Source organism: Gobio gobio (assembly GCF_949357685.1).
Source record: "Gobio gobio genome assembly, chromosome: 16".
Classification (NCBI taxonomy): Eukaryota; Metazoa; Chordata; class Actinopteri; order Cypriniformes; family Gobionidae; genus Gobio; species Gobio gobio.
In genome coordinates this window covers 38,698,393-38,719,745 of record NC_137109.1, presented here as the reverse complement: position 1 = coordinate 38,719,745, position 21,353 = coordinate 38,698,393, and the positions used below count along the sequence as shown (strand labels likewise).

The 21,353-nt window shown below is 39.9% G+C and overlaps 1 protein-coding gene across 2 annotated transcripts in view; it reads right to left on the bottom strand.

Moving 5' to 3' along the window:
* Nucleotides 1-21,353, bottom strand: part of lingo2 (leucine rich repeat and Ig domain containing 2) — a 380,872-nt gene that overhangs the window by 299,964 nt on the left and 59,555 nt on the right. For both annotated transcript variants that reach the window (XM_079838709.1, XM_079838710.1), the window contains exon 2: nt 6,412-6,476. The gene's annotated coding sequence lies outside the window, so the exon portion shown is untranslated. The remainder of the gene's footprint in view (nt 1-6,411; nt 6,477-21,353) is intronic.

The following is a 21,353-nucleotide window of genomic DNA, read 5'->3' as shown; positions in this document are numbered from 1 at the left end:
TGGGAGAGCATCAAAATAAAGTGTTAGATACTAAGCAGATAATCTACTAATACTCTGATGACTGCTAGTTGAGATGTTGTTGGAAAGTTACTTATAGCTAGTAATGTCTAAAGTGGACTATTAAAATAAAGTGCTACATTTAATTATTTTGAATGATGACTTTAAGAAAACTTGAGAGTTTGTATGTCCTCTTGTTAATTTTCCAAACAGGAGACACATTTTCTTAAAAAGTGTTCAATCTCAGTGTAACGGACGTAGGCTCACTCCCCTGGCCTCAAGAGGTACGCTAGCGTCCTTGTTAGCATACCTGCCTCCCACGCTGGTTCGAATCCCACTCGGACCGGCTATATTTGGTGCCATTGACCCGGATGGGAGTGAGGTTTAGGGGGGTGAGTGTAATGCACATAGGCCAGTAAGAGCTGTGCGTGTTAACCTCACTTCCCTGGCCTCAATAAGTGCTCTAGTGACTGACGCTATATAGAGTTGTCTTTAGCCTCCTTTAATTTCGGTGTCCGGACACAGTCGTGTCCGCACAGCTTACAAAGAATGCTTCAATGATGGGTGCGGATGACCAAGTTTGACACATGCGCAGTACAATTTGTTTATACTCTGCCAGACATCGGAGGGTTATAAACAGGACATTTGCTCGGCAGGATCAAAGAAGAAAAGTAGTGGATCAATTTTTGCAACATAGTTCAGAAGAAACAACAACGCACAAACGCTCACAAAGTTCGCCTTAGTGTTCCCTTTCAAAAGCTACACTCAATGCTGCATAAGCTTATGCAAATGGGAATGTCTTTGACATAACCAGCTGTGAAAATAGTGTGAAAACACGTCAATGAAATTGACCCGGAGGTATTTATAGCCTCGGCCGGTGACGTCATAGGCGCACCTGCTGCACGAGGCTATAAATAGATGAGCTTCAGCTTGAGCAAACCAGGTCTTTTTGTTTTCAGACCAACTCTGTGTTATGGTGTGTTACAAAAAAAAAAAAAATTTCTCTCTCTCTTTCAAGACTCAACTCGAGATCTTTGTTAGGAGTTAGTTTTCAACATGGCAGTGTGCAGATTTCTCTCTCTTTCTCATCTCTGTTACAAAGAAACAAGTGGAAAGAGTTCTAGTTAAATCTGATCAGTTGGAAACAAGTCAGCAGAGTAAAACGCTGTATATCCATGTTCTCTTTCAAATAACAGAACTGGATGCACACGTGTATTGCTGTGTGTGTTTGGGGAAGAGCATGCGGTCTCTGCATTGAGTCGGACGAGTGCGAGCATTGCAAGCCTTTACAGTTAGAATGCTTTATGCTCGTCTGGGCTACTTTCAGTCCGCACCAGTTTTCGGAGCTCTCGAATGGGTTTGTTGACGAGCAAGAGACGGGTCCGTCCCTTTCGCTTGCTCGCTCAACAAATGCATGTTTCCCCGCGTGATCCCGAAGCGCGCTCCGGCGTTTCTTCGGCTCGCGCGGGGAATGATGATGAATCTCTGGGTCCGCGGACCTCGAGCAGCCGCCTGCGATCGTTCCTCACATGATGGTGAATCCATTCGAGGAATTTATCGAGGTGGCGCGGTGGCCAGGGCAGTTTGTCTGGTACCGTGAATGAGAGATCCCCGAACGCAGTGAGCTTGAGGTTTCTGTCTAGAAAAAAAAAAAAACATTTACTTCACGTGTTTTTGTACCCTTGACGTCGACATTTTCGACTATCATGGGTGCGAAATCGCGTGGATATGTGAGAATACCCCAGGTGGGAGACGCTCACGAGCTATCTCTCGCCTGGGTCTGCATTTTCATTAAAGAGACATACCTCCCCATAAAGCCATGTAGAAAATAAACGTCGGCTGTCATGGGCAAAGCATATATATATATGAATTATATATTGTATATTATTTTATATGGAATATATATATATATATATATATATATATAATATATTATTTTATATGGAATATATATTGTATATGATTTATATAAGAATAATAAATATAAAGGGACAGGCTGGTGCTGCGCTGCACACTATGGCTGTCTTGCAAGCATATCAGGCTGACCTTCTGAAGGATTTGAGTGGTTCATTTGGTGACTCCGTTAACTCTGTAGTGGCCAGATTTAAAGGAGTGGAAGAAACATGAAGTGTTCACTCAGTTTCTTCCTCAATGCACTCAAGGGGAGGGGCTATCAGCCACACAACCTCTCTTCAGTCCTTCAAGATTTAGGGGGGTAATAAGCAGAGTGTGGCGAGTCGCGCTCTCCCTCATAAAGACTGGAGACCGGCTCGTCATCCTCAACAACCTCCCAGGGCAGACTTCGGGACTGTCATCAATATAAGAAGTCCGGTGGTCTGGTGCCCAGTCTGCCCCCACGGGACAGGGCGTGTCAAACATTTGCTCGCCCCACCCCGTTATCCTCAAAACTACTCCATCCCCGCCGCCTCTGGTGATTCGGGGGGGCAGTGGTTTCCAGTGAATTGTTAGACGTTCAGTGTTTAAATCCTGCTATCATCCAGGACATAGAACGTCTAACATCCCCTCAACAGGAAGTGTTAAAATTGTCACTCTCAGAGTCTCAGGCAGCGTGTGAACTTCTGCCAGGCGTTTCTGCATGGGTGTTAAGCACAGTAAAAATTTGTAAACTAATTTATTTGTCATCCTCCTTGTTTGAACGGCGTGGTCTCCACTTCCGTGAAGGCGGAGTTGGCGTTCGTACTGTCACAAGTGACAGCAGTTACTTCCTGGTCCCCAGTAGGGTGGGGGGGTGTCTAATCTCAGATCTTCGAGTCTTAAACCGTGAAGCAGTTAAAGTACTCAAGGTCAAGATGTTACAGTGAAGGCGGTCGTGTCGCATATTCAACATTGTGATTGGATTCGGCACGATTGATCCGAAGGACGCATGTATTCGCATATAAAGTCTGCCACAACACAGGAAGTTCCTGAGGTTCGCTCTTGGGGGCAAAAGCTTACCAATTTCGGGTCTTCCATTTGGCTAGCCTTGTAACCGCACATAAACAAAATGTATGGATGTATTACCGGCTCCATTGGGATTCCGGGGCATTCAAATTTTGAATTACAAAGGCGATTGCTAAAATTAGCACAATCATTGGTCACAAGGTGGGCACAATGGTTTCCCGCTTGAATCAAGACCATTCAGTATTCCCTGAGCAAAGTCAGGCTAGACCAAGATCTTACTGATCATCAGCACCAGAGTGTTAGGTCTAATGGCATCAGCATCCACGGGTTTCCCTTTGGGTTGTTGCACATAAGACCGTTTCAGTTGTGGCTCAAAGCCAGAGGACTTAGGGCCAATCCTCAGGCAAATAAAGTGGCGCGCCATGTGGCTTCGTACACTAACTATGTGGTTCAGACCCCGGTTTTTGCCTTGGGTCCCACTCTAGGCGTATCTTGTCGTCGCAAGTTGCTAACGACGGACGCTTCCCTGACGGGCTGGGGTGCGGCCTTAAGTGGTCGTCCAGCCCAACGGGAATGGGAGGGTCATCAACTCAGTTGGCACATCAACTGCCTCGAGTTGACGGCTGTATTTCTGGCCCTGAAATACTTTCTCCCCCAATTGAGGGGCTGTCATGTCCTAGTGCGGGTGGACAGTACAGCTAAATATCTTGTATATAATCACCAGGGGGGTCTGTGCTCACGCTATCAGAATAGCGAGACAGATTTTTCTCTGGGCTCAGAACAAGTTCCTGTCACTCGAGCAGTGTACATTCAAGGGCGGGAGCAGATTTACTGTCCAGACAGAGTTACAGATGGGGGGGTGGAAACTCCACCCAGAAGTAGTCAAGCAGATCTGGATCAGATTTTACAGAGCTGACCACAGGGAGTGGACCTCTTCGCCTCTTCTCAGACAGCGCAATGTCCCTGCTTCTCTCTGTCACCCAGCCCCGCTGGGTCTGGATGTGATGGTTCATACATGGCCCAAAATGTGTCTGTATGCCCTCCTTCCAGTCGCTCTGCTCCTGGGAGTTCTAGCCGGGGTTCGCCAACAAGGGTCTTGCTTCTTATCGATAGCGCTGCGTTGGTCGAACAGGGTTTGGTTCTCGGAGATAGTGTCTCTCCTCAACGGCTCGCCTTGGGCGATTCCGGCGAGGAGGGACCTTCTGTCTCAGGCAGAGGGCACGATATTCCATTCCAGGCCCGACCTGTGGAACCTTCATGTTTGGCCCCTGAAGGGCACCAACTGAGGGACACGGGGCTTTCGCCTGCAGTTATTGAGACCATTCTAAGTGCTAGAGCTTCCTCCACTCGGAAGTTTATGCTAATAAATAGGGTGTCTTTGAAAGGTGGTGTACGACACAATGTAGATTCAGTCAACTGCCAGGTAACTTCAGTTCTGGATTTTCTGCAAGAAAAGTTGTCATCAGGCACCTGCCCCTCCACTCTCAGGGTTCATGTGACCGCTCTTTCGGCTTGCCACGCCTTGGTGGATGGGGTGCCGCTCGGGAGACATCCTCTACTCGCTCGCTTCATTCGTGGGGTAGGCGGTTGAGGCCACCTGTTAGAACCAAGATCCCTTCATGGGACTTAGCTTTAGTCTTCGAGGGTCTGGTTGAGACCCCCTTTGAAACATTAGCTTGCCCCTCCACTCTCAGGGTTTATGTGGCCGCTCTTTTGGCTTGCCACGCCCTGGTGGATGGGGTGCCGCTTGGGAGGCATCTTCTGCCTGCTCACTTTGTTGTGCCAGGCAGTTGTGGCCTCCATTAAGAGCCAAGATCCCTTCATGGGACTTAGTTTTAGCCCTCGAGGGTCTGGTTGAGACCCCATTTGAACCTCTAGAATCAGCGTATGACGAACTTCTGACTCTAAAGATGGTTTTTCTTATGGCTATAACTTCTCTGAAAAGAATTGGGGACATGCAGGCTCTGTCAATATCGCCATCCTGCTTAGACTTTGCCCCAGGTTTGGTGAAAGTGATTTTGCATCCCCGCCCTGATTACCTGCCTAAGGTTCCTTTATCGACTGTACATCCTGTCACTCTTGAAACCTTCTGCCCTCTGCCGTTCACAACGCCGGATCAGGAGAAACTTCATAGACTGTGTCCAGTCCATGCTCTTCAGGCCTACGTCCACCGCACTAGCCAGTGGCGTAAGTCAGAGCAACTGTTTGTTTGCCATGGGGGCCGTAACAGAGGTTCTGCCACCATCAAACAATGTCACATTGGGTCAGGGATGCTACTGCTCTTGCCTATGAGGTGCGCGGTCAAGCTTCGCCTATAGGATTAAGGGCTCACTCCACCAGGGGAGTCGCCTCTTCTACTGCGTTAGCAAGGGGTGCTCCCTTACAAAGTGTTTGTGATGCGGCAGGTTGGTCCTCTCCGCACACATTCTTAAGACTTTATAGCTTGGATGCTCATGCCACTCTGGGCTCTCATGTCCTTGAGTCGACATCACAGGCTAATGCCTGAGGCTTCTTGCGTTCTTGTGCACACCTACACAACCGTAAGGGGTCCAGGCACCATCAAGCACGGCGGCGTGGGTATTCTCGTTCCCATTTGCATAAGCTTATGCAGCATTGAGTGTAGCTTTTGAAAGGGAACACTTGGGGTTACTTGACTGTAACCCTGTTCCCTGATAAAGCGGAACGAGATGCTGCATTGCTAGGCCGTGCTGATGATGCTTCAGGACTGGTCTTCAAACAAAGAAGATCTGGTTTGCTCCAGCTGAAGCTCATCTATTTATAGCCTCGTGCAGCATGTGCGCCTATGACGTCACCGGCCGAGGCTATAAATACCTCCGGGTCAATTTCATTGACGTGTTTTCACACTATTTTCACAGCTGGTTATGTCAAAGACATTCCCATTTGCATAAGCTTATGCAGCATCTCGTTCCGCTTTATCAGGGAACAGGGTTACAGTCAAGTAACCCCAAGTGTTTTCCTCCTCCTGTTTCAAGTAAGTTGTTTTTGAATCTTTCACTCTGCTCACTCTTCTTCGATGACTGCACACAGTACTGTGCATATTGCCACCTAGTGGACTCCTCTGTCTTTATTGTGCATGCACTGTTGTACGCGCACTTTCCGCACAGTCTCAAAAATTGGGCTGCACACGGACAGGGTGTGCGGACATCCGCGAACCCTCCTTATGACGAAAAGTACGTCATGCAGACGGTGTGAAGACACGGACGGCCGAAGTATACTTTGGGCTTAAGCGTGCCTCCCACACTGGAGACCCCGGTTCGAATCCCGCTCTGAGTGGGTCGAGTACGGTTACATCCGCCCTCCAACTAATCCTACTTATATTCTAAAAAGAGCCTAATTCCAGTGTGTGTCATCCTTTTATTTCACAGGATGGATAGCAGTAGCAATCAAAATAAAATAAAAAAGTAATAAGACACTCCAATAATATGTATTTCACCTCTTGTCCCCACAGGCCATATCAGCCTTAGTTCCCATAGACATAATAGGGTAACTTACCACACTAAAACAGAACAGTTTGTCATGGTCAGCCTAGAGGCAGGAGAACAGGCAATGTCCATGACCTACAAGAAAACAGAAAAAAGAGAATAAAGAAGAGGAAAACATTCAGAGATAAACTGCGTTAGAATGAACTTCATTAGCACTAGAAGTGGGGAAATGCATTATTAACAATCTTGTCACTTCAATGTGGTAAAGCCAAAGATGGAGAGTGATGCTCGGTGAGCTGTGCTTCACTTATTAGATGACGTAGACTATGACGTGGAATATTTCAGCACAGAACCAGAGCGCGAGAACAATGGAGAGTAAAGTGTTATAGGGAAAAAAGGAGGGGAAACAAACATTTGCTACTCTATTTAAAAGTGCCATAAGAGGGACAAAAGAAGAATATATAAAATAATATATAATAATAAATCTTCCATGAACCGCATTAAAGAGGAAGTCTTCCCATATCTTGCAGCATTCCTGTATACCCTGTACATCTTACAGGGTGAAAAATGGTCCATGTGTTTACTTGGGATCAATAAAACTAAACAATGGAATTCAATCAGTGACTCCAAACAATTAGCCTAAGGTAAACTAGCTTCGAGATTTTGAATCAAACAGTAAAGCTGTTTTGTAATAAACTAGTAAAATCTATAATTAAGACATACATAATGACAGCATTTATTTATTTTGTCAATGTTTTCTTTTTAATAACGATCCCAAATGAACAAAAAGTACTCAAGCAGCTCACTGTTGCTATGGTTACCTCCTCAGGTGAACAATTCTCTGTTCATGGGCATCTATTAACTATTGGTAGAAACATCTTATAGAAGAAATCATGCAATAATGCAGAAGAGATGAGTCGCTATGTTCCATTCAGAAAAAAATTAAATAACCATTTATCGTTTCAAATATTCATAATGTCAGTAGCAACTGCGGATCTTTAAGTGTAGATTAAAGGATTTGTAAAGCCTCTGTAATAATGCCTCAACTCTATTTGCCAACTATTGGCAGGAACAGTTTCCTGTCAGCCACCGCAATCCATTTCACATAAAAATAACCAGAAACAATATCTCCACACTGCATATGCCCTAGTTTTATATTGTCAACATTGCTACACCAGGTACATGTTCCACAGGCATATATCAGAAATGAAATTCCCCTCTCTCATTAAAGGTAAACTGTTTAAAGCATCTGACAGATCCAGCCTATTGAGCTTCTTTTCAGTGATAGTGGATGGCAGGCGTGTTCTTTATATGCACTACCTAGACAAAAGCATGTCTCTTTGATCTCATTGTTATATTTGAAATAAACCAATAAAGTAAGCTGTAGGTAGAAGTGAAAAAAGAAGCAGACTATTCGCTCTATACAAAGCATTTGTTAAGTGCACCAAAAACAGAAGGGAGTGATGCCTTGTGTTTCATTCCAGAGGAATCTTTTTGACACTGAACAGATCTTCACTTTTGAGTCCGTCTGAAGCTGGTGAGTGACTGCAATATAGGAAAGATTTGGATATTTGAACACATGGAATTTGTGAGTAGGTTCCTCAGAGTGTTAAAAGGGAGAGGGCATAGAAAGTTGAAGGACAGCAACAGAGGCAAAGTTTGTGAGAGCATGTTGAGTGATGAGACTACTGTTGTGCAATATTAAAAAAAAATAATATTGCAGCACTACAGATTTAAAGTGGTTATGGAACAGAAAAAAGAAAGTGCACTTTGTATAAAGACTGTTCATACATAATTATGTTTTGACTCTTTCTGCAGTTTACATCGATAATTAACTAAAATAACTCTTAATGGGTCATTTACTCATTCATTAAACTGAATCATTCAAAATCACGGATTTATTCAGTGAATGATTCAATGACTCACTCATAATACAGATTAATGGGCTGCGTCTGAAACCGCTTGCTCTCTTGAGTAGTTATTTATTTTAAATAAGTAATTACTTCATGACCGCCAAAAAAGTATATCAGTTTGTGTAGTATGAATACAATCCAGACGTACTACATTCGCCATGTTGTCATTATCATGTGACCTACCAGCGTCAGTCGTGACGCTTTCACTGCCATTGAAAAATCCTCTCCCATTGCATCATGGGATAGTAAATTGTCCAGTGTATGCACACCAGCATCTCGTTGGAAGTAGAAGGTGATCCAGGTACTTTCTGCCTACTCTTTTATAAGAACTGTGCATGCTTATAGAAGGGAAGTACACAATTTCAGATGCCATGCGTGAGTTACTGAATTCACTGAAGTGATTCGTTCAAACACAGTGATTCATTCAGCACATCTCTGGTTTCATTCCTGAGATATAAATACTATATAATAAATAAAAAATAAAAAAAAATATTGTGTTCATCATGAAAATGTTTATGTCCTGTAATATATGGAGAGTATATTTGGACAATATGCTGAAGCACATGCAACATGATGATGTTATGTTCAGTTTTATATGCTATTAAATATATTAAAAACTTGGTATTTCTATAACCCTGCATCCCACACATAATCAGTACTGAACCATCTGTTCTTTATCACAATCTCAATAGCAAATAATAATAGCAGTTACTGTACAGAAGCAGAAAACACTGGTATGGAGCCAAACCTACATTAGACTAATGAACCATATCTGTGCTTGAGTGTATATGTAAGCTTTTCTGCTATCAGTTAACAGGAGTAAAAAGTTTGCCATTATGTACAGTAATATTAGTTGCCATGTCTTTCTCTCGTTTACACGACCTGTACACAGTTGCAAGTCATTAATGGCTTCATTCCATATGTGATTTCTCTCTTTCGCCTCCTCTGTCCTTTCCTTATTTCCACCCACCCACACACACACACACACACCAAATGAAACCACTATATCTTAGTTAAGTGGCACCAAAATAGGTTAGTTGTGTTCAAGTGAATAACATCTCGCCCACCCTTTCTCTATACTTTGATACAACATTGTTAGAAATTCTAATTATGATTATGAAACTTGCACACCCTGAAAGCAAATATATATAGTATTTTTTTTACAGGTATTCGTCCATATCTGTCTGCTAGGTATATGCTGCATGTGTACAGATGGTAATGCCCTTAAACCAGGCTTCATATAAATGAAATGATGGTTTTCTCTAGTGAGGGGATTGCTCTATATGTCCAGTTGCTCCCCAAGTCCCTCAATTCAACCTTCACTAGAACAGCAACCCTGCAGGACTGAACTCTTTGCAAATTTTATGTGCCCATTCCACTCTCTCAACTCCTCTGTTCATATCCTTGTGAATAAAGGCAGCGGAGGTCACCAGGTCATATATATATATATATATTTATTTATTTATTTATTTATTTATTTATATATTGTATATATATATATATATGATGAATATCAACCCATTCTCACTCCCAAGGCGTCAAATTTCGAAGCATGGTCAAGTGCCTTCCGCGTCACAACAAAGACGCTAAAGTCACCCCTAGGCGTCACTACATTGACGCGCTGAGTGCTCCATTCATTTCAGTTGTTTACCCAATGCGTCAGATCAAGACACATTTTCTTCTTTGCATTTGTAAAAGCATACATGATTTTATTAATATTTAAAGGTTACTTTTATATTTTGGAGCAGCTAACCCAACTCTTACCCTAAACCTACCCACTCCTAAACAATATAGAAACACATAACAGGCAAGTACATGGACAATCACATATATTTATTGCAAAAACTGACCAAAAACAGTATAAAAGTATTAACTCATGTTGCATTCCAAGTCTTCTGAAGTCACACGATGTCTTTATGTAAAGAACAGAGTTGATCTTAAGGTTTTAATCGCTGAGATGATGTTCCCGCCGCTCCGTTAACACACTCATTCATATCTCATTCAAATAATACACACGCCTCTTTAGCATGACGCAATTGGTCACAAGACACACGAGAACCAATTATATTTTACAATCAAAGCTGACGTAATGACGCAATTGGTCACGAGACATACGAGAGCCAATGCAATTTCACTATGAAAACTGACATAACGGGCGGCAATATTTGAAATTGAATGTGTTCGTGATCTTCTGCGGATGGAGACGCTGATCGCTTTTGGGGATTTCCTTCACACAAATCAATCGCTTGGCCTCGGAATATTTGTATATTTTTAATAAATTGTGCATGCAGTCGACTCTGCCTGTTATATCTGCGTTTTATACCACACAAATGGGTAGGTTTAGGGATGGAATGGGGTTGGGTTACATGTTAAAACGTGTCTAGATAGCGTAAATAAAATGATGCTGGCTGATTAAATTGAGAATCACAGTCCAACATGTCATAATGGCAAAATCATAACCCAATATATGATCATCATGATGATAACTTTCCCATGCCCAACGCGTCTGTGTCTGACGCCAAAGGTCTCTCATTGAAATGAATGGAGCACTCAGCGCGTCGATATAGTGATGCCTAGGGGTACCTTTAGCGTCTTTATTGTGACGCGGAAAGCACTTGACCATGCGTCGGAATTTGACGCCTTGAGAGTGAGAACGGGTTGTGTATAATAATTTTGCGGAGAGGTGTAAGGTAAGACAAACTGCATGTTTTTTTAAATTTTCATTTTGTTTATTAGTCTAGATTGCGAGCAGCCTCAGCTTGTCAAAAATGCCTTTTTACTGTGGTGGTGATAGTAAACGTTTAAACTAACATTGTGATATGCTTGGAGTGTTTTAAATCAATGGGTTTTATTATAGGCAAGACAAGTCAAGTGTTGATTTGAGAGGCTAAAGTGTTGGGTTAACTCACTGTTGACCAGTGGCCGTTTGGTCATCACTTTAAAAAACAAAAACTTTAATTTAAAAAACAAAACATGCTCCAAAAAATTTTCAAAATTAACTTAATAACGAAATGAAACGAAATATAATTACTGATACTATTTTAATAGCTGCAACAGTAGTGGTGAGGATACTTTTTTTTAATCTCGGGCAGATAATTTTGGCATTTAAACGATGCCCAATTGGCACTAAGGGGCCTAAAGTCTGCTAAGAAAACATCCCCCACACCATTACACCACCACCACCAGCCTGCACAGTGGTAACAAGGCATGATGGATCCATGTTCTCATTCTGTTTACGCCAAATTCTGACTCTACCATCTGAATGTCTCAACAGAAATCGAGACTGATCAGACCAGGCAACATTTTTCCAGTCTTCAACTGTCCAATTTTGGTGAGCTTGTGCAAATTGTAGCCTCTTTTTCCTATTTGTAGTGGAGATGAGTGGTACCCGGTGGGGTCTTCTGCTGTTGTAGCCCATCCGCCTCAAGGTTGTGCGTGTTGTGGCTTCACAAATGCTTTGCTGCATACCTCGGTTGTAACGAGTGGTTATTTCAGTCAAAGTTGCTCTTCTATCAGCTTGAATCAGTCGGCCCATTCTCCTCTGACCTCTAGCATCAACAAGGCATTTTCGCCCACAGGACTGCCGCATACTGGATGTTTTTCCCTTTTCACACCATTCTTTGTAAACCCTAGAAATGGTTGTGCGTGAAAATCCCAGTAACTGAGCAGATTGTGAAATACTCAGACCGGCCCGTCTGGCACCAACAACCATGCCACGCTCAAAATTGCTTAAATCACCTTTCTTTCCCATTCTGACATTCAGTTTGGAGTTCAGGAGATTGTCTTCACTAGGACCTCACCCCTAAATACATTGAAGCAACTGCCATGTGATTGGTTGATTAGATAATTGCATTAATGAGAAATTGAACAGGTGTTCCTAATAATCCTTTAGGTGAGTGTATATATATATATATATATATATATATATATATATATATATATATATATATATATATATATATATATATATATATATATATATATATATATATATATATATATATATATATATATATATATATACAGTATATATATATACAGTGTGTAATTTGGAAATTTCAGTACATTTTGAAGTTTGGAAATTTACAAAGCTTTTAAAGCCTTACAAAAACCTAGGGGAAACTTGAAGCTAGAATTTGTCTCTTTTGTCTCTTGCCAGAGATAGTCATGTTTCACAGTGTCCCTCTGAAGCCAGACTTCATGTCTCCAAAACAGAATCATGTATCCACAGGGTCCAAAAATAAACCTGATTCTCTGTTTGGCTTTTGTCACCCTGCTCACATCCCTTTAGTTGCTAATCAGAAAAAGTCAATACTCTATCAAGCTTTGCCTGGGAAATCTGAGATGGACACAGTGGCAGTGTCCCAGCACGCTCTTCACCTCAGGTCTTTGGAGCTATAAAGCAGAATGATTTATGATATTTATCCTCATAAAAGTCTCGCATGCTGTCTCGAAGCCTCAGATCAGCTCGCTAGAGAACGGCACTTATGGTGAAGCAGCAGTAAGTAAACACAAGGCACCATGAGGAGACAGATAGCATTAGCATTAAGCGCTACCAACTGCCAACGATCAGTTCCGGAGACGCAAATCAGGATGCAAATTTCCAGTTAAACCTCGGGAGCAGTCGACATCAAAGCAGTGCTCAATGCACCATTCGTACCAGACTGCTGATGAAGATGACGTGTGATTGAGCGTCATTGGCTTAGTCTGAAAAACAACAGGAGCCATCAAATCAGCATTAACGCCAATGCACTTCCGCTTGCATTCTTTTCTCACTTGTGGTTCAGTGAGCACCTGAACCTGCTGTGGTCTCAAATACAGAACACTGCCAATCAAAATGGGAGCTTTGGCAGAACAAGATTTTAATACAGCATTTAATACATTTAATACATCACGCTCATCCCCAATGACATTTGTGCAAGTTGTGCAATTTGTGCCCTTGTTGATTTGCATAATTCTTTTAGTGACTTGGGTGCTGAAACAACAGCGTGAGCAAATAAACAGTACTATCAATGGACACAATTCATTGTTGCTGAATTCCCTCCTCAATGTTTGCTGGAATAATTTCAGAATAAACGCTTTAAACCAGAGGCCTCAATTCACATGGTGAGAGGGGAACTTTAATTGAGTTGTCTGCTAGTTCCTAATAAACCATCTTGTGTGCTTTAGTAAACAGTGTCATATTTTCCCAGCGGATGTAGCTGACACATATTAGCTTGTGTGAAATATAGGCCACTGAATGCAAATCACCACCGACTTTCCCACCACTTAAAAATACCTAATCTACTTTTTGCTTTATTCCCCCTCTTCATGTAGATGAGAACATTGCACAAAGCAGTAGTAAAACACACGTTGCTTAAAGCAATACACAATACTTTCACAGGCTACTTTTGTACAAAGAAGAAGATGAAGAAAACTAATAAGAGTGTAACTGAGCCTGTGGAGGCTGTTTAGAAAGGTACAGTACATGTTTTGCAGTGGGTTTTAGGACATAAAAGGAATTAAAGTTCACCCAAAAATGAAAGTCTGTCATCATTCACTCCAAAACTGGCTTACTTTCTTCTGTGGAACACAAAACGCAAATTATAAAATAAGCTACAAAATAATCCCATAAATAGTATAAAACAAATGTTCCAAGAAAGAATAGGTTTTATAGAGAGAGCAAAATGTGTTGTTGTATATTAACTATTTTTTTATTATTTATTTTTTTAAAGCTACTTTTTGAACTAAAAGCTTATTCAAATCACGTTTGGTTCAAAGACTACATCTGGATCGGATTCAAAACACCCCCAAAGCTTGCTCGTCCTGGGTCGACATTTCATTCAGCAGTTTTGATTTATACACTCTAAAAAATGCTGGGTTAAAAACAACCCAAGTTGGGTTGAAAATGGACAAACCCAGCAATTGGTTTGTTTTAACCCAGTTAATGGGTTATTTTAACCCAGCGGTTGGGTTAAATATTAGTTAAAAACAACCCAATCGCTGGGTTTGTCCATTTTCAACCCAACTTGGGTTGTTTTTAACCAAGCATTTTTTAGAGTGTATGTTGTTTAATATTTGATGACCGCATTAGCTTACATATGTGTAATCAATGCTTCTACCACTAGTTTCTGCTTCTTCTTCACTTGTTTTTGGATCCGGAGATTTCAGAAGATACATATTAGCACCCCTTCCTGTATAACAGTAAAAACATGGATTGCCAGAAAATGTCGTCAATGGCGGGGAAAAGATTTAAGAGAACTCATGTGAGAAATAAATATCATATTCATGAATGAATCATTCTTTTGCATCCGATCTTTTCAATGAATCCTTTAATCTAGTTCACAAAACTGGTCTGAATGATTTGTGTACAAATGGTACTGATCCGGTTCTTAAGTTCAACGTTGTTTTCCCCTGCCAAACATAATATGTGCAAATATGACCAATGATTCCACTGATTCCATCAAGGCCAACTGGAGATTTAAATTATAGTCTGTTTGTCACAAAAAGAAAAAATGCAATATAATATTCGAGTTGCAAGGAACACTGCAGATACTTTGGTGTTTTTACATTAATTTCGGATTCAGAAGAGAGACCGGCACATTATTCACAAAGTCATATGGCTTTGGAACAAAATGAGTTCAAGATTTTGAAGTGCAATAATTTAAAACATTGTATTTTGAGTTGTCTTTGTTTCATGAAAAAAAGCATGAAGATTTAACTGTAACAAAAGAAGACTAAGTAGCTCCGGTGGAATCAGTAATGTTCCATAATTCATACCAGCAAACATCATTAGTAATTTATGGTGAGGTAACGTTGTGGAAGTAGCAGTTAGCTAGAAGAACAAACTCATTGGTCATATTTGCACATATTTCATTGTTTGGCAGGAGAAAAGCAACATAATTGTGCAATTTCAAACCTCTTAATGTCTTAACTGACATTTTTATATATAAAAAAAAACTATTATTGAAGCTTTACTAAAAATATAGCTATCAAAACCTTTTATTTTAAAATAAACAATCTAACGTACTAACTAATAGATGGATGGAAAATATCAAATGTTTTTATTTATTTTCCTTCTGTACATAATACTTCTTGTAAGCAACATCTCCAGTTCTGAAATAGTACCTACTTTTTAAAATATAACACTGATTTATATAACTGCATGCTCATACTATTTCTTTTTTGCGAACAAAACTGTCAATTACATAAAGTCAAAGAACTCTAATGTGTTACCGTCTGCTTAAGTGTGCCGTTATTAAAAGCATGCTCCATTTCAGAGTAAAACAATGCCACTCAAATCCATCTTAATCAGTTCTGTGTCACTGTACGTGCGACTTTGGTGTCAAACATCTAATTTAATGTGATATTATCACACTAAACCTGTAAAGTGATTCAGAACCTGCAGTACAACCCATTCTGGCATCCTCTCGAGAGCAGGAAAGGGGAGATCACGATCACTGTCAGAAAAATAATAACGCTGATAATAATAGCATTGACGCAATTAAAGTGGGTATGATTGAGACAGGTTGGGGGAGGAGACTCCAATTCAGATGGGACTCATTGGCTTTTCACTTTACATGCTAATGCAGCAAGCACCAGACCGACAAGGAAAACCATTTGTTTTTTTGTTTTTTTTTGCAATTAAAATGATTCTCCCAGTTCTCTTTCACTTCTGCCAGGTGTTTTATTCTCTCCTCTCTATCCACTGGTTGAGAGCCTATGATGGCACTCAAAGTGGGAGAAATCTCCAGACAAATGAACAGAAACATTGTCAAAAAAAGTGAACAGAAATTAATGTATGCCAGATGCTTTCATCCAAGTCCTATCAGCACTTTCCTAAAACAGAAGTTCTGGAAGGTACATGGCATTTTTCTTTGTAGAATAAAGTACAGTCATTCTAATTAAGTACATCTTTACTTATGAAGGAATATGACAACATAAAACCCATGCAAAATTCCCTTCATCTAGCCATGTCTTTCTTACTTTCATTCATTACATTCTCTTCAAACACTTTTTTCCCCCAGTGGATTGGAATATGTGAGCACTGAAGTGCAGAAACAGGTTTTAGATCTCCCTCCCATACCGCTCATCATGACAACACATCAACACGCAATGCAATGCACGTCGAAAGAATTCACCACGTTAAACACTGTGTTAAATGACTATTACCACTCCAAATGGAACAAAGATGGAATTTTATAAAATATGATCAGAAAGTCTATGGGCCCTATTTTAACGATCTGAGTGCATGGTCTGAATCGCATGGCGCAGGTGCACTTAGGGCGTGTCCGAATCCACTTTTGCAAGTTTAACGACAGAAAAACCAGTCTCTTAATGAGCCATGGATGTGTTTTACGCCAGGCGTAACGTGCAAAAAAACAATCAGAGTCTCATCTCCCATTCCCTTTAAAAGCAGTTTTTATATGCCGGAATTTGCGAGCGGAAAGACTGAACGCTTCTTCAGAGAGGAATCCTTTTATTTTTAATATTTAAAAAAGTGTTTGTGCTGCTGCGCATTCCTCTGTGTGTTATAAGCAGAGTGTACGCGCGTTTTGCACCCGCCTTTAGGCGCATATTACTAACGCACCATTTAAATAACACAAAAAAAATGCTATTTCAACACACGCTGTTTTCGGATCAGCACGGTGAACAGATGGGCGAGAGTGCATTTGCTATTTAAACAACATGGCATTGGACGTGAAAATGATAACTGCGTCAGGCTGAAACTGCAACACTTGCAAACATTTATACAATATATATATATATATATATATATATATATATATATATATATATATATATATATATATATATATATATATATATATATATATATATATATATATATATATATGTATATATATATATATATAATAGATTTTTAAAGAATTGTCTTTCTTGCTCACCAAGGCTGCCTTTATTTGATCAAACCCCAGTAAAAATATTCTGAAACATTTTTACAATTTAAAATAACTGTTATTTATTAAACAAATGTTATCTATTTTTGTAATGGCAAAGCAGATTTTTAGCAGCCATTACTCCAGTCTTCAGAGTCACATTCTAATATTCTTATTTGGTGCTCAATATTTTTTTCATTATTTTCACTGCGGAAAACAGTTGTGTCCTGCTTAATATTTTTTTTTTTGCATAAATCATGATACATTTATTTAAGGATTAATACATTTCAACAACATTTATTTAAAATATTTTGTAAGATTATAAATGTCTTTACTGTCACTTCTGATCAATTTAATGCATTCTTTCTGAATAATTTTTTCTTCTTCTTTTTTTTACCTCAAAACTTATATATAGTGAGTGTAGTACTAGTGCAGTGTAGTGTAGTGATTAAAGTGGAAAGTGGAAATCACTTCCGCTTCATTTCACTCACATACTCTGCAATCGAGTTGCTGTCTAACTAAAGCTTGACAGGCAAGATTATAATGAGATATGCAATATACTGTCACTGGTGAGTGTTAATAAGAAAATATGAACAGCGTTCTATTAATTCTCCTGATGCGCTCTGTATGTTTGGCGGATCACCGCTGAGCTTAGTCATTAAGATCATTCTGGTGATGACCGAAGTGTCACTAATGATCTGCAAACATGCAAACAGCAGATTATGAAAAATGCTGAGAACACTCTTGTCATAACACACTGTGCAAGCTTTAACGTGTCATGGACCCAAATAAAGGACAATGAATGCATCATAAGTGAAACTGAAAAGTAGCAATAGCATTTTTTAAGATATTGGAAAACACTACAGCTACTGTAGATTTCAATTTCACTCACAATCTTTGATCTTCTGGTAACAGTATAAAGTGTCGGGGAAAAGAGTTTGAATATGCTAATATCTTGCAAATGAGTCTTTGAAACACTTGTCTCTAAAATTTTAATGAACACAATACTGTACCTAAACAATGAAATAATATATTTTGCCATATTAAAATGAAAAGTGAACAGCACAAATAAAAAAGGATGCATAATTTGATGTGCAATATATCAGAAGACATGGAGTTTGTCAGAAATGATTTTGACTTCATAAAGTTTTGTTTTGTAGAAAGCCTTTCTTTAAAGTTAATTTCATTTTGTATAAATTGTATCTTAATTTTAATCAAACTTTTTAATATATTTGGTTCTTATTTAATAATAATCAAATATAGCAGACAATAGCCTCAGCGCTGCATGATCATGCAAATCATATTTGAGTATTGTGTGTATCTGATCATTTACAAAATCAACAATCAACCTGAATTCACCCTATACTCTTTGAAATCATAATTGCATTGCATTAAGTTGTTTTAAATCCCATATATTTTACTTATATCATTCATCATTACCAATTATTCATTTATTTGTATTTACTGAATACTGAATTGGGTTCAGTGTCACAATATTACTGTTTTTTTAGCATGAGACTTCTTTCAAAAACATTAAAAATAGTAGACTGCAAAAAATGCTCTTCTTAGTATTTTTGTCCTGTTTCTAGTCTAAATATAGCCTGACAAGCCAGACCCACATCAAGATGTTGGGTCTGGGAACTCAATCCGAGGGGCGGGACAAACGGTTGTCTTTCAAATTCCCTCTGCACGCAATTGGATAGTGCTAAAACCAACCAGAGAGCAACGTGAAGTGGAGCTAGTTGATGGATTAATCTTTTGCCGTATCCGGTCGGCAAAACTCCGAACACATCTTCCTTTCTTAAGAGTGACTTCAGTGCCGTTCTTTGTTCTTTTCTCAAAGAAAAGCTTAACTCAAAGTCTTCCAGAGTCGCGGCCAAAGCCGATTTGAAAGACCACCGTTTGCCAGCTTCTTTGTTTACGAGTAGCACGCGGAACCGCCGCAACTCTGCCGTGACGTGCGTGTCATTATGTTAAGCCCGCCCACCGATTCTATACACGATGTGATTGGCCTGACCAGAATTTGTTTTTTCCAGCTCGCAGGTCTACCGATAGTTGCTAGACTACACTCGCGGCAAATTAAATTTGCTACCGCTAGGGTGCGTCTAGTTTTCTAAGCTAGTCTAAATATCTAAAAATTCTTAAATCAAGATGCATTTACTAGATAAGTAAAATTACAAAAGATATTTTTCTTGTTTTGTTGAAAATGAAATAAAAAAGAAGTGAGTTTTTGCTTAAAACAAGCTAAATTATATGCCAATGAGGTAAGAAAAATCTTGTTTCTGATTGAAGTCTTGTTTCTGTCCCAAACAGAAATACGATTACTTTTCTTACCCCATTGGCAGATAATTTAGCTTGTTTTAAGCAAAAACTTTTCCCCCAGAAAATTTTACTTACAGTATCTAGTAAATGAATCTTGATTTAAGAATGTTTTGATATTTGGACTGGACACAAGAACAAATACTAAATAAGAAGATACTTTTTTGCAGTGTAGTCAAATCTTTTGATCATTTAAAATATAATAGGCCATTGTAGTGTGTCTTTGTTGACTACATTCTAAATAAACTACAACAAAACATATTTCCTTTGTCCTGTTGCTCTCTCAGTCACATACCTGAAGCTCATTTATTATGCAGCTCATTATGTGGCTCATTATGCATTTTTTGTTCTCTCATTTGTGATACCCAGCATTATTCATTAATGTTCACGCCTCCTCGCATACTGCCTTTGTAAAGAAAATATGTCTTACAAAATGTAAATCAATATATTGTGTTATGTGAATGAGCAGGCACAATTATTCTCACATCAGTTTGAATCAAAAACTCAAGGCAATAACACCCATTAGTCAAAAGTCTTGTGGACACATATCTATTGTGTGTTTTGAGGACTTAAAGGGGGGGTGAAATGCTGTTTCATGCATGCTGATCTTTTTGCACTGTTAAAGACTTGGATTCCCATGCTAAACATGGACACAGTTTCAAAAGCTAAGGTGGACGTTTGATGGGAGTATTTCTTTGCCAAAATTAGTACTTCCTGTTAGTCATAAGTTTCGGAAAGTTTTTTTCGATCATGGGTCCGCTTGACGTCAACAGGGCGGAATTTCCTTGTATGGGCTGTACGGACAATTCTACCGGAAGAGCGCGGGCGCGAGAGAGAGAGAGAGAGAGAGCGCGTGAAAGCAATAGGCTACGCCCATCAAAGCGCTGGCTCGTAGCCAAATAACCCCGCGTTAAGGCAAAAGTGGATGGAATTTGCTTTTCCGGATTTTCAAATCGCCTAATACTGAAGGATGGAGCGGTCCCAACGATAAAGGTCCCAACGTTGGAACCGCAGGCAGTGAGTAAGACTGCTTTAAATGTCTGTTTTTGCCTATGCCCATCAAGTAGCCCAAACATGACCACGTATTGATCAATGGAGCATGCGATGTATAGTGTGTACATTTGTTTAGCTGGCCACTATATGTGTATGTTTGTGTATTGTAAAAGAACTCCAAACAACAATACACAAAGAATGGGGAAATATGTTGAACTAAATAAGCGCGCTTCTTCATTCAAATGCGCTACTATTCCATGTCTTTCTATGTAAACACTAGCCTGACGCGCAAAACCAGTCCGCTTACTACAAATCATGTCTACACAAACCACGCGTAAACACACACACACACACACGATATAATTAAAGTATAAATGTGTAAATAACACAAGCCGCTAAGCATATTATATAGTTAGTGTAACTTATACCACATAGAGATGTCCTGCTCTAGCCGTTTTTGCTGCTGCTCCTGTTCAACTTCAGCCTCTGGGTCTGATTCCGGATCATAGATGTATGGCTGTATCTGATTAAAAGCCATTTTTTATGTTGAATAAAGTTTTTTCACGCTTTTAGGGATGACGCAGCTTTCAGACGCACTCAACACAGTAAACAGCGGCGCGCGCTCGACATTCTTTAGCTCCGCCCACACGATACGCCCCCAGCCGCACGGCTTTTTTCGGAAAGACTCGGAACAGCGCATCTTCCTTTTATAATTATAATAAAAATAAAGACTTTTCGGAGATATGCAGGATGCAATACTACTCTATAGGTACTCAAGATTGACATGAGACTGACTGAAACTGAGTGTTTCCCCACCCCTTTAATTCAAATAAAAAGACACGCATAAACATTATTCTCTCAAAAATACAAGCATGTACATACATGTTGCTCAGATATTATGGTAGCCC